We start from the raw sequence: 11,564 nt of genomic DNA on the forward strand, positions 1-11,564 counted from the left end.
ACTTACGAGCTGACGCTGCCAGCACAAGTGAAGGGTGATGACCCACAAGTATAGGGGATCGCAACAGTCTTTGAGGGACGTAAAACCCAAATTTATTGATTTGACACAAGGGGAGGTAAAGAATACTTATAAGCCTTAACAACGGAGTTGTCAATTCAGATGCACCTGTAAAAGCACTCGTGACAGGGGTGATGTGAAGCAGCAGTAATATGAGAGCAATTGCAATAGTAACACAACAGCAGTAGCAGTAACACAGAGGAGATGGCACCGAAAAATATTCCAGTGTGTAGTTGACTGTAGAGCAATGACGATGACAAAAGGACCGGGGTTCCCAGCTATCTACACTAGTGGTAACTCTCCAAATAACATGTGTTGGGTGAATAAATTACAGTTGGGCAATTGATAATTGTGATGGCATGACAATGCATGCTATGATAAGATAAAGGTTACTGTAGTATTTAATTGAGAACTATAACATAATACTTAGATCGTAATCCAAGTGCGTCTATGACTAATAATCCACCCTCAGGCTATCATCCGAACGCCTTCCAGTATTAAGTTGCAAGCAACAAACTATCGCATTAAGCAATATGTGTAAAGTAAACAATAGAATTTTCCTTGGACAAAACATTGTTATTTTCTCCCTAGTACCAACATCACATCTACAATCTTAGAAGTTTTGTTGTCACTCTTCCAGAAAACTAGAGGCATGAGCCCACTATCGAGCATAAATACTCCCTCTTGGAGATGCAGGCAACTACTTGATCAAGGTAACTACAAGTACCGGAGAGCATGCAAGATCTTAAATAACAATAGTATGATAATATGATGAACAATCTGATCACAATTCCACAATTTATTAGATCCCAACAAACACAACACCGATTACATCATATGGATCTCAATCATGTAAGACAGCTCATGAGATCATTGTATTGAAGTACATGGGGGAGAGAGTACCAACTAGCTAAAACCGAGACCCGTAGTCCAGGGGAGAACTACTCATGAACCATCATGGAGTCAAAGTGGAGGCGGTGGAGTCGATGGAGATGGCTCCGGGGGCCAATCCCGTACCGGCAGGGTGCCGGAATAGGGACTTCTGACCCGCGAAACTTGTATGGACGATGACGGCGGCGACGGAACTTTTCGTGGATGGAGGCTGGATTATTTAGGTTTTTTTTTGCATCGGAGGGAATATGTAGGTGGAAGGGTGAGGTCGGTGGGGGGCAGGTGGGCCCACACCACCCCTAGGCACGGGCCAAGGCCAGTCCGCTCCTAGGGTTGGTCCGGCCGGCTCCTGTCCCCCCTCTGTCTCTCCTCTGGACTCCGTCTTCATTTCTGTAAAATAGCAACTTTGGCTTTTGTTTCGTCCAATTCCGAGAATATTTCCTGTACAACTTTCTACAAAACAGCAGAAAATAGGGAACTGGCACTGTGGCATCTTGTCAATAGGTTAGTTCTGGAAAATGCATAAAAGTGCCACGAAGTGTAAACAAAACATATAGAAATTGGTGTAAAACAAGCATGGAGCATCAAAAATTATAGATACGTTTGTAACGTATCAAACGGGTCCAAGTTTTCTTGTCCTTCGGGAGAAGTTTCTTCGGCGGCTTGTTGAGACAATTTGGATGCGCCGGAATCTTCTTCGTCAGGAGTTCTCTTCCTCTTACGCTTATCCGAGGAAGACGCAGGAGGAGGAGAGTTTGTGTTGGAGGAGCCAGAAACTTGTTTCGACTCCAAAATTTTGTCAGAAGAACCCGCACTATTTTCAGATTTTGCGGGTTCGCTCTCAAGAACAGAGGTTTCTTGCAAGTCATTGATACGTCTCAAACGTATCTATAATTTCTGATGTTCCATGCTTGTTTTATGACAATACCTAGATGTTTTGTTCACACTTTATATCGTTTTGATGCGTTTTCCGGAACTAACCTATTGACGAGATGCCGAAGTGCCAGTTCCTGTTTTCTGCTGTTTTTGGTTTCAGAAATCCTAGTAAGGAAATATTCTCAGAATTGGACGAAATCAACGCCCAGCATCTTATAATTCCACGAAGCTTCCAGAACACCCGAGAGCCACCAGAGGAGGGCCACAGGGGGCCCACACGTGTGCCCGGCGCGGCCAAGAGGGGGGCCGCGCCGCCCTACTGTGTGGTGGCCCCGTCAGCCTTCCGACTCCGCCTCTTCGCCTATAAGTTGCCTCCTGGCCTAAATCTTCGACACCAATTGACGAAACCCAAGAAAACCTTCCAGAGCTGCCGCCATCGCGAAACTCCAATTCGGGGGACAGAAGTCTCTGTTCCGGCACCCTGCCGGGACGGGGAATTGCCCCCGGAGTCATCTCCACCGCCGTCTCCACCGCCATCTTCACCGCCATCGCTGTCTCCATGATGAGGAGGGAGTAGTTCACCCCCGGGGCTGAGGGCTCCGTTGTAGCTATGTGGTTCATCTCTCTCTCTTTGTGATCTAGTTGAATATCATCTATATGCTACTCTAGTGATGTTATTAAAGTGGTCTATTCCTCCTCCATGATGTAATGTTGACAGTGTGTGCATCATGAAGTACTTGGTATATGCTATGATTGTGATCTCTTGTAGATTATGAAGTTAACTATTACTATGATGGTATTGATGCAATCTATTTCCCCTTTCATAGTCTGTCGGTGACGGTGTGCATGCTATGTTAGTACTCGGTGTAATTGCGTTGGTCTATCATGCACTCTAAGGTTACTTAAAAATGAACATCGAATATTGTGGAGCTTGTTAACTCCGGCATTGAGGTGCTCTTGTAGCCCTACACAATTAGTGGTGTTCATCATCCAACAAGAGAGTGTAGAGTGGTTCTATTATGTGATCATTGTTGAGAGTGTCCAGTAGTGAAAGCATGATCCCTAGGCCTTGTTCCCAAATACTGCAATCATCACTTGTTTACTGTTCTACTGCATCTGTACTACCTGCAATATTCCCACCATCAACCACACGCCAGTTGTAGCAGCAAGCTATTTTCTGGTGCCGTTACTACTGCTCATATTCATCCATACCACTTGTATTTCACTATCTCTTCGCCGAACTAGTGCACCTATACATCTGACAAGTGTATTAGGTGTGTTGGGGACACAAGAGACTTCTTGCTTTGTGATTGCAGGGTTGCTTGAGAGGGATATCTTTGACCTCTTCCTCCCTGAGTTCGATAAACCTTGGGTGATCCACTTAAGGGAAAACTTGCTGCTGTTCTACAAACCTCTGCTCTTGGAGGCCCAACACTGTCTACAGGAAAAGAAGCGTGAGTAGACATCAAGCTATTTTCTGGCGCCGTTGCCGGGGAGGAAAGGTAAAAGGCACTCACACTCTGGTCCCAGGTAACTAAGTTATTTTCTGTTGCCGTTGTAAGTGCTCGAAGCTATTTCCTTTAGATCCTGCAATTGCATCTTTTTGTTTCATGTTTTTATTTTCACTAGTTAGGCATAATGGAAAACAACAAAAAATTTAGTGAGCTTTTTAATCTATTTCCTGAGTTAAGATATGAATTATTTGATGCGAAAATTAAAAAACCTATGGAACCTTATTTGCATGCTAGTAGCAATGTTATTAGTATGAACACAATTACTGCTAATGCTATGGAGAAGTCTAAGCTTGGGGAAGCTAGTTTTTATGATCTTTTTAGCTTCCCATCTTTAGGGGAGAAAATTTGCTCTGATAATACTTTATCTCCCATATGCGATAACTCTAATGATGCTTGTGATATTTTAAATCCACCTACTTCAAGTACTGCTTTCAAGATACCCATGAAAATTATTGAACGTGTTATGGATAACCGCTATGAAGGGGATGGAATTGTCCATCCTGGAGATCATTTACTGTTTTTGCATGAATTATGCGGGTTATTCAAGTGTGCAGGTATCTCTATGGATGAAGTGAAGAAGAAACTATTCTCTATTTCGCTGTCTGGTAAAGCGGCGCATTGGTATAAATTGCTGAAGAATAGTCATTCTCTTGGTTGGGAGGAAATTGTACCTCTCTTTTATTCTAAATTTTATCCTCCTCATGAAGTGCATACTGATAGAAATTACATTTATAACTTTTATCCTCGTGATGGAGAGAGTATTTCCCAAGCATGGGGGAGATTGAAGTCACTAATGCTCAAATGTCCCATTCATGAGCTCCCCCGTAATGTTATTATTAATAATTTTTATGCAAGGCTTTCAGGACACCACAAGGACTATCTAGATGCCTGTTTGGAGGGATCTTTCACAAGCAAGGAGGTTGAAGCTAGGTGGGATCTTCTTGATCGGATTGAGGAGAACGACAAAGGTAAAGAGTCAGGTATAAATTATGATTATGAATGCACTGAAACTTTTATGGATACTGGTAAATTTCGAAATATGAGTGCTACTTATGGTCTTGACTCTCAAGTTGTTGCAAATCTTTATAAAGCTTTTGCTTCTCATTTTGAATTGCCTAAGAAGAATTTTGATAAGTATCATGAACCTTTTAAAGATGCTTGCATGAAGGATGAAATTGTTGTTAATGATTGCAATGAACATGCTCAAACTCCTAAGAATGCTATTTCTTATAAGCATGTTAATTTTTTTGGAATGCATAGACCTTGTGGAATTAATCAAATCAAAGATGAATATTGTATCCATCATATTAATGAAAAAACTAGAAAGTGGTTTAGGGCTCTAGATGATCTTGGTAAAAAAAGTTTGTGCCCTCTATCCTTTTATTTGTGAACTTTGCCATAGAGTGGGTCATTTTAATTTTAAATGCTCCTCCAATGATAATTTGAACCCCATGAGTGCTGCAAATTTGTATTGTGATGATGAGATTACTCCTAATCAGCATGATGAACTCACTTTATTTTTGTGGTGTGAAGAGTTATCAAGGAAAATTTCTTTGCTAGATATTAACGATCTTGATATTGATGATGTCCTGCATGGGTGTTTTTCTTATTGCATTGATAATTGCCATACAAATACTTACATACAAAATATTTTAGAAGATGACACCTTGCCAAAATATGATAGGACCGCTGTGTGTTTTGAACTTATTAATGAAAAGGAGGAATCCTCCCAAGTTTCTTCTATTGTTTCTGGAAATAAATCAGGTTATGTGGAGAAGCCTCCCTTCAAGCCTCTTCCTCCTAAAGAAGGGAACGAGGATAAGGAAGAGAAGAAGAAGAAGAAGAAGAAGAAGAAGAAGGGAACGAAGAAGAAGAAGAAGAAGAAGAAGAAGAAGAAGAAGAAGAAGAAGGGGGATAAAGAAAAAGAGGTAACGGCATATCCCCGCGTGAATGAGATAACGATAGGTAACCGTAAGTATGTTGCTCCTAATGACTATTATGATAATGAATCTGAACACAATGATCTTCCTATGCCATTTACATACATTAGTGATAACGATTTAGAAGAGCACACTACTTTTGATATTAAAAATCTCTGGGAAACCAATTCTGAAAATGATGATGATAATAATTGCCATAGTATCAGTACTATCCATGCTTCTTCCCATAATGATATAGAAAGCTCTAAGCTTGCGGATGAGGTGTTTGAAAATCCTTTTGCTACTGATCATTATATGTTTGATACATCTCCTTCTAGTAACAATGATGGTATAGTCACAGATGAACCTACTGTGAAAGATAACTATTCTATTTCTTATGATGACACTATGCCCCCGACCTTTGATGATTATTATAAAGAATGCTAGGATATAGGTTATAACTATCCTTATGAAACTTGTCATAGTTATGATTGGATTGCCAAAAACAATTCCCTTAATATGCAACTTGTTTACCATGTTCAAATTCTTGATAATAATCTTGCTCCAATTACTATTAATGAGAAGAACTCTTCTTATGCCAAAATTAATGATACTTCTATGCATATGAACCATGATAAGAATGTTTTAAGTGATGGGTATATTGTGGATTTCATCAATGATGTTACTGAAAGTTATTATGAGAGAGGGAAACATGGTTATATGCATCTTAATAATATTAAGTTTCCCCTCTTTATGTTGAGAATCTTGAAGTTACTCGTGTTTTATCTTCCTATGCTTGTCACTTTGTTCTTCATGAATTCATTTGTGTACAAGATTCCTTTGCATAGGAAGTGGGTTAGACTTAAATGTGTTTTGAATTTTCTTCTTGATGCTCTCTTTTGCTTCAACTCTTATTTCTTGGGAGTGCATCATTAAAATTACTGAGCCCATCTTAATGGCTATAAAGAAAGCACTTCTTGGGAGATAACCCATGTGTTATTTTGCTACAGTACTTTTGTTATATTTGTGTCTTAGAAGTTGTTACTACTGTAGCAACCTCTCCTTATCTTAATTTTGTTGCATTGTTGTGCCAAGTAAAGTCTTTGATAGTAAGGTTCATACTAGATTTGGATTACTGCGTAGAAACAGATTTCTTGCTGTCACGAATCTGGGTTGAATTCTCTGTAGGTAACTCAGAAAATTCTGCCAATTTACGTGAGTGATCCTCATATATGTACGCAACTTTCATTAAATTTGAGCATTTTCATTTGAGCAAGTATGGTGCCTCGTAAAAATTCGTATTTACGGACTGTTCTGTTTTGACAGATTCTACCTTTTATTTCACATTGTCTGTTTTGCTATGCTTGATGGATTTCTTTGTTCCATTAACTTTCAGTAGCTTTGTGCAATGTCCAGAAGTGTTAAGAATGATTATGTCACCTCTGAACATGTGCATTTTGATTATGCACTAACCCTCTAATGAGTTGTTTTGAGTTTGGTGTGGAGGAAGTTTTCAAGGATCAAGAGAGGAGGATGATACAATATGATCAAGGAGAGTGAAAGCTCTAAGCTTGGGGATGCCCCGGTGGTTCATCCCTGCATATTTCAAGAAGACTCAAGCATCTAAGCTTGGGGATGCCCAAGGCATCCCCTTCTTCATCGACAACATTATCAGGTTCCTCTAGTGAAACTATATTTTTATTCCGTCACATCTTATGTGCTTTACTTGGAGCGTCTGTTTGTTTTTGTTTTTGTTTTGTTTGAATAAGATGGATCCTAGCATTCATTGTGTGGGAGAGAGACATGCTCCGCTGTTGCATATGGACAAATATGTCCTTAGGCTTTACTCATAATGTTCATGGCGAAGGTTGAAACTACTTCGTTAATTGTTATATGGTTGGAAACGGAAAATGCTACATGTGGTAATTGGTAAAATGTCTTGAATAATTTGATACTTGGCAATTGTTGTGCTCATAAGGATCATGTTTAAGCTCTTGCATCATATACTTTGCACCTATTAGTGAAGAAATACATAGAGCTTGTTGAAATTTGGTTTGCATGATTGGTCTCTCTAAAGTCTAGATATTTTCTAGTAAGGGTTTGAGCAACAAGGATGACAGTGTAGAGTCTTATAATGCTTGCAATATGTTTTTATGTGAGTTTTGCTGTACCGGTTCATACTTGTGTTTGCTTCAAACAACCTTGCTAGCCTAAGCCTTGTATTGAGAGGGATTACTTCTCATGCATCCAAAATCCTTGAGCCAAAAACTATGCCATTTGTGTCCACCATACCTACCTACTACATGGTATTTCTCTGCCATTCCAAAGTAAATTGCTTGAGTGCTATCTTTAAATTTCCATCCTTTGTCTTTGCAATATATAGCTCATGGGACAAATAGCCTAAAAACTATTGTGGTATTGAATATGTACTTATGCATCTTATCTCTTATTAAGTTGCTTGTTGTGCGATAACCATGTTCCTGGGGATGCCATCAACTACTCTTTGTTGAATATCATGTGAGTTGCTATGCATGTTCGTATTGTCTGAAGTAAGGGCGATTTACCATGAGTTGCATGGTTTGAGCATGCATATTGTTAGAGAAGAACATTGGGCCGCTAACAAAAGCCATGATCCATGGTGGAAGTTTCAGTTTTGGACAACAATCCTCAATCTCTTATGAGAATATTATCTGTTGTTGAATGCTTATGCATTAAAGAGGAGTCCATTATCTGTTGTCTATGTTGTCCCGGTATGGATGTCTAAGTTGAGAATAATCAAAAGCGAGAAATCCAATGCGAGCTTTCTCCTTAGACCTTTGTACAGGCGGCATAGAGGTGCCCCTTTGTGATACTTGGTTAAAACATATGTATTGCGATGATAATCCAGGTAATCCGAGCTAATTAGGACAAGGTGCGGGCACTATTGGTAATCTATGCATGAGGCTTGCAACTTGTAGGATATAATTTACATAACACATATGCTTTATTACTACCGTTGACAAAATTGTTTCTTGTTTTCAAAATAAAAAGCTCTAGCACAAATATAGCAATCGATGCTTCCCTCTTTGAAGGGCCTTTCTTCTACTTTTATGTTGAGTCAGTCTACCTATTTCCTCTCACCTTAAGAAGCAAACACTTGTGTTAACTGTGCATTGATTCTTACATACTCGCATATTGCACTTGTTATATTGCTTTATGTTGACAACTATCCATGAGATATACATGTTACAAGTTGAAAGCAACCGCTGAAACTTAATCTTCCTTTGTGTTGCTTCAATACCTTTACTATGAATTTATTGCTTTATGAGTGAAATCTTATGCAAGACTTATTGATGCTTGTCTTGAAAGTACTATTCATGAAAAGTCTTTGCTATATGATTCAGTTCATTACTCATTGTCTTTACCATTTCTTTGGATCGCTGCATTCATTACATGTGCTTACAATAGTATTGATCGAGATTATGATAGCATGTCACTTCAGAAATTATCTTTGTTATCGTTTACCTACTCGGGACGAGTAGGCACTAAGCTTGGGGATGCTTGATACGTCTCAAACGTATCTATAATTTCTGATGTTCCATGCTTGTTTTATGACAATACCTACATGTTTTGTTCACACTTTATATCGTTTTGATGCGTTTTTCGGAACTAACCTGTTGACGAGATGCCGAAGTGCCAGTTCTTGTTTTCTGCTGTTTTTGGTTTCAGAAATCCTAGTAAGGAAATATTCTTGGAATTGGACGAAATCAACGCCCAGCATCTTATAATTCCACGAAGCTTCCAGACACCCGAGAGCCACCAGAGGAGGGCCACAGGGGGCCCACACGTGTGCCCGGCGCGGCCAAGAGGGGGGCCGCGCTGCCCTACTGTGTGGTGGCCCCGTCAGCCTTCCGACTCCGCCTCTTCGCCTATAAGTTGCCTCCTGACCTAAATCTTCGACACCAATTGACGAAACCCGAGAAAACCTTCCAGAGCCGCCGCCATCGCGAAACTCCAATTCGGGGGACAGAAGTCTCTGTTCCGGCACCCTGCCGGGATGGGGAATTGCCCCCGGAGTCATCTCCACCGCCGTCTCCACCGCCATCTTCACCGCCATCGCTGTCTCCATGATGAGGAGGGAGTAATTCACCCCCGGGGCTGAGGGCTCCGCTGTAGCTATGTGGTTCATCTCTCTCTCTTTGTGATCTAGTTGAATATCATCTATATGCTACTCTAGTGATGTTATTAAAGTGGTCTATTCCTCCTCCATGATGTAATGTTGACAGTGTGTGCATCATGAAGTACTTGGTATATGCTATGATTCTGATCTCTTGTAGATTATGAAGTTAACTATTACTATGATGGTATTGATGCAATCTATTCCCCCTTTCATAGCCAGTCGGTGACGGTGTGCATGCTATGTTAGTACTCGGTGTAATTGCGTTGGTCTATCATGCACTCTAAGGTTACTTAAATATGAACATCGAATATTGTGGAGCTTGTTAACTCCGACATTGAGGTGCTCTTGTAGCCCTACACAATTAGTGGTGTTCATCATCCAACAAGAGAGTGTAGAGTGGTTCTATTATGTGATCATTGTTGACAGTGTCCACTAGTGAAAGCATGATCCCTAGGCCTTGTTCCCAAATACTGCAATCATCGCTTGTTTACTGTTCTACTGCATCTGTACTACCTGCAATATTCCCACCATCAACCACACGCCAGTTGTAGCAGCAAGCTATTTTCTGGTGCCGTTACTACTGCTCATATTCATCCATACCACTTGTATTTCACTATCTCTTCGCCGAACTAGTGCACCTATACATCTGACAAGTGTATTAGGTGTGTTGGGGACACAAGAGACTTCTTGCTTTGTGATTGCAGGGTTGCTTGAGAGGGATATCTTTGACCTCTTCCTCCCTGAGTTCGATAAACCTTGGGTGATCCACTTAAGGGAAAACTTGCTGCTGTTCTACAAACCTCTGCTCTTGGAGGCCCAACACTGTCTACAGGAAAAGAAGCATGAGTAGACATCAGTCATCATTGATGATAGCTCGCTCAGGTACATCTCCACCTTCGGGAAGTGGATGAAGAGAAGAAAGAGCTTGGTGGTTCTGTAGAAAGAAAGAACAAGTTAACTGATACGTCTCCGACGTATCGATAATTTCTTATGTTCCATGCCACATTATTGATGATATGTACATGTTTTATGCATACTTTACATCATATTTATGCATTTTCTGGAACTAACCTATTAACAAGATGCCGAAGAGCCAGTTGCTGTTTTCTACTATTTTTGGTTTCAGAAATCCTAGTAAGGAAATATTCTCGGAATTGGACGAAATCAACGCCCAGGGGCCTATTTTCACACGAAGCTTCCAGAAGACCGAAGAGTCAACGAAGTGGGGCCACGAGGCGGCCAGAGGGTAGGGCGGCGCGGCCCAGCCCTTGGCCGCGCCGACCTGTCTCCTGGGCCCCTCGTGTGGCCCCCTGACCTGCCCTTCCGCCTACAAATAGCCTTCGTCGCGAAACCCCCAGTACCGAGAGCCACGATACGGAAAACCTTCCAGAGACGCCGCCGCCGCCAATCCCATCTCGGGGGATTCAGGAGATCGCCTCCGGCACCCTGCCGGAGAGGGGAATCATCTCCCGGAGGACTCTACGCCGCCATGGTCGCCTCCGGAGTGATGAGTGAGTAGTTCACCCCTGGACTATGGGTCCATAGCAGTAGCTAGATGGTTGTCTTCTCCTCATTATGCTTCATTGTCGGATCTTGTGAGCTGCCTAACATGATCAAGATCATCTATCTGTAATGCTATATGTTGTGTTTGTTGGGATCCAATGGATAGAGAATACTATGTTATGTTGATTATCAATTTATGTCTATGTGTTGTTTATGATCTTGCATGCTCTCCGTTATTAGTAGAGGCTCTGGCCAAGTTTTTGCTAGTAACTCCAAGAGGGAGTATTTATGCTCGATAGTGGGTTCATGTCTCCGTGAACTGGGAGTGAGAAACCTCTAAGGTTATGGATGTGCTGTTGCCACTAGGGATAAAACATTGATGCTATGTCCGAGGATGTAGTTATTGATTACATTACGCGCAATACTTAATGCAATTGTCTGTTGTTAGCAACTTAATACTGGAAGGGGTTCGGATGATAACCTGAAGGTGGACTTTTTAGGCATAGATGCATGCTGGATAGCGGTCTATGTACTTTGTCGTAATGCCCAATTAAATCTCACAATAATCATCATAATATGTATGTGCATGGTCATGCCCTCTCTATTTGTCAATTGCCCAACTGTAATTTGTTCACCCAACATGCT

The sequence above is a fragment of the Lolium perenne genome, chromosome 1 (assembly GCF_019359855.2).
Source record: "Lolium perenne isolate Kyuss_39 chromosome 1, Kyuss_2.0, whole genome shotgun sequence".
Classification (NCBI taxonomy): domain Eukaryota; kingdom Viridiplantae; phylum Streptophyta; class Magnoliopsida; order Poales; family Poaceae; genus Lolium; species Lolium perenne.